Genomic DNA, 3,647 nt, shown 5'->3' on the forward strand with positions numbered 1-3,647 from the left:
TCCGCCATCCCCGTCCCTCTCCGCCTCCCCGTCCCTCTCCGCCTCCCCGTCCCTCTCCGCCTCATTTGGCAGGTAAATCAGCTCACGTGTACATATGTGTGCCCGGAGGTCATCTTTCACCCTCTCTCAGCCTGTCCTTTCATTCCTGCCCCGCACTCCATAGAACGGGGGGCTTTTGTCTCCCGGTGGTCTGATTCCCCCCCCACCCCCACCTGCATTATTGCTAATTGGGTGAATCAAAGCGATATGCAGCTAATCTGCCCCGGACATTTCTGGGCGTGAGGCTTTCAGAGTGCGGCCTTATCGCCAGCTGGGGTCATTTGGCCCTTTAATTGCCACATGCAACATGCTGAGCTATTGTGGCCCTGAATGTCCACACAGGGGCCCGGGGAGCCAGCCTTTCATGTACATCTCTCCTCAGAAAGGCCAGATTGAGTTTAATGAGCATCAAGTGACTGTTTTATACCCGGCTAGCTTGTTAACGTGTGACGGAGGAACATCCCGGATTCCCCAGTTCCCGAGGCTTTCCAGCCCACGTGATTTATCACCACGCACCGCTATGAAGTGGCACATGATAGCGGTGCGTGGTGATCAGACTATTAGCTGATTTCAGCTAATAGTCTGGAATCATTCAAGAGGCTTTTGGACGATTTCCTGAGAAACGGTAATATACAGGGGTACAAGTACTCCTAAAAACGAGATGACGCGAGGATCTTTACACCCACACACACACACAATGGGTTGGACTTGATGGACATATGTCTTTATTCAACCTCAAATACTATGTAAACTATGATCGAGACAAGACTTTCACCCAATGTGCAGGGATGGGACTGTCCATGGGCAACGGCGGAGGTTGGAAACCAGCTTATATACACAGAAACATCTGACCTGTAGCTTTGCAGCAGTTGTGGGACTACAAGTCACAGCATGTCCAACAGCTGCAGGCTGCATGATATAAGACATTACACACAAGTCAGAAATAGTTTTCATGCTGGGACACACGATGCAAAGCCAGACCCGGCCTCTGGCAGCATTCCTGAGGAGTCTTAGCCCGTTCCTTATGAGCAATGGCCTCCAGCTCGCTAATCTTGGGTTTGTGTGCTGCAACCTCCTTCTTTAAATCCCACCGGAGATTTTCTATGGGTCTAGCCGGGTGGCTGATGGTCACTTTAGAATCTGGGTGGAATCTGAGGTATGCTGGGGATCATTGTCCTGTTGCAAGGTCCCATGACACCCAACCTTCAGCTTCCTCACAGACGTCACATGACGTCTTCTCCTCGAATCTCCTGACACGTCAATGGATCCATCTCGTCTTCCACACGCTGCAGGTTTCCAGTGCCAGAGGAAGCAGAGCAGCTCCAGAGCATCACCGAGCCACCACCATGCTTCACTCTAGGCAGTGAAGCATGGTGGTGGCTTGAGACCTCTCCTGCTGTGCAGACGTGTGCCCTTGTGAGGGATTCTTTTCAGGGGGTTGAATCATTCTGAGGCTGCAGAAGACCCTACAAGTTGCATTTTCAGGAAACCACGTGAAACATTCGTTGTGTTGACCGATTTCAATTGACTTTGTTTGATTTGTTCATTGCAAACAGCTAAGTTGTGCCAATACACCTGATTCGCAATGGGGGTTGAATCATTTTCATTAGAACCGTTGGTCTGATACATAGAGTTCTCCAATCAGCATGAAGCATGAGCTTTGCTGATTGAAGTTCTATAGGTCTGACCTCGGCAGAGAGACCTCTGCTTCCACACAGAGAGCAAAGAACCTTTTAATGCAGCATGCTGAACTTATTGCGCAACAACGACATTTCCCATCATCCATACTGCAACTCCCCGAAATTAGAAATGGGGTTCTCTTCCAAAACAGTAAAACAGCACAAAGGCGTCATGGCACACTCACAAGTCAGCATGTAAAACAACTTGTCTCACCACTGAGGTCAATAACAGAGGTTTGGATACACGTCTTCTGCAGAAAATGTGAACGCCGCACTGCCGCGCCAAGGCACCTCTTACAGTGCGGTCCTAACTCTAAACTATGAGAGTCTCCATCTTGGAGCACATGGGGGCAGAAGATTTCAAAGCCCCGCCTCCTTAAAGGCACAGGAACACACAAGGGATCCCGCACATCCCAATGGCAGCTGAGAACCCCCCATGCGTCACTGCACCAAATCGGTCAAGCAAAACAAATGACAAACGCACTCATCAATTTGTCACCAGTTATACAGCGCGGTGCACACGAAATGGGCTTAAAACAGTAGACAGTAGAAAGGCGTCATGGCGCACTCACAAGTCACAAGTTTTTTTACATGCTGACTTGTGAGTGCGCCATGATGCCTTTCTACTGTCTACTGTTTTAAGCCCATTTCGTGTGCACCGCGCTGTATAACTGGTGACAAATTGATGAGTGCGTTTGTCATTTGTTTTGCTTGTCTCTTCCAAAACAGACGCAGAGAAAAGAGTTGTATCTCCGCAGAACAAATCTCCTCTGTATACTGTACAAGGTCTCCTGTATTTATCATCGGCAGAACCTGCAGCTTGCCGATCTCAAACTCCTCTGATAAGATCTCTGTGCACGCAAGACACAACATTCATCTGCTCACTCTCTCCACATCTCCCTCACAGTGGTGTTGTAGAGGTGGAAGGAGCGTTGGGTATGCATAGCGTTGGTATAGAGAGCCTGAGGAGGTGCATGCAGGTGTGTGACCACCGTGTGATGTACGGAGACAGCAGATCTCGTACATCTGGAAGCAGCTGCTGAGCTTTTTCACTGCAGTGATTATCAGAACGTCAATGATTTATTCATTAGGAAGCCGAGGTCCCGGGGATTTGTCACTGGGGTTTCAGAACAGAGGTAGGAGCCCATTGCGAGAGTGATCTCTGTCCACAACCTATTGGCAAGAACATGACAAATAGAGAGCAGCAAGTCTGGGCCTGACTCTTTCATGTTGCTAGAGTCGCCTCTACCAATGTCTTGCTTATCACATAATCCCAGGCTTCTTTATAAGCAGCTGTTGTGATTTAGGCCAGACCACTTCTACATTCATTTACAGCTTCCTTCCAAATCCAAAACGACAGAAATGTTCCAAGATGTAAAATAGGAAAACTAAAGGCGAAGCTGTAAAATGTTTCTCCTCTGCGTGCCTCCATGTTTGTGGTAGGCTGGGAAATGGACTTGGTACATTACTTATGCCTGGCTCACACCTGGGCGCTTTGTAGCGCGTTCGAACGCTCTGCAAAACGCTCAAACACCGAAATCCCATTATTTCCTATGGGTATGGTTCATCAGGACTTGTTATTGCTGGTAAGCATGTGGATGGCCTTGCACCTGAATGAGTTAAAAATGAGGAACACTAAAGACTAGAACGCTCCAGCAGCTGCATGCAATACCCATCCAAGCCTTGAATCATTCCGAGCCCAGAGGAGGGTGCTGGTAGAACTCCTGAAACACTTTAGCTCGTCCTTTTTGACATTTTATGATGAAGTAAACGCTTCATGGTCTCTGATGCTTCTGTTTTATTCTGTATATTTTGGCTTTCACCCCAGGTGCCCCCTAAGACCTCCTTCGTGTCCATGAGCTGCCAACCAGACCCCTCTGTACAGGCTTGACTGTGAGAATGATGTAGATTTGGATCTGGCACCTTCTA

The sequence above is a fragment of the Nanorana parkeri genome, unplaced genomic scaffold (genome assembly GCF_000935625.1).
Source record: "Nanorana parkeri isolate BGI_ZX_2015 unplaced genomic scaffold, ASM93562v1 scaffold3027, whole genome shotgun sequence".
NCBI classification, from domain to species: domain Eukaryota; kingdom Metazoa; phylum Chordata; class Amphibia; order Anura; family Dicroglossidae; genus Nanorana; species Nanorana parkeri.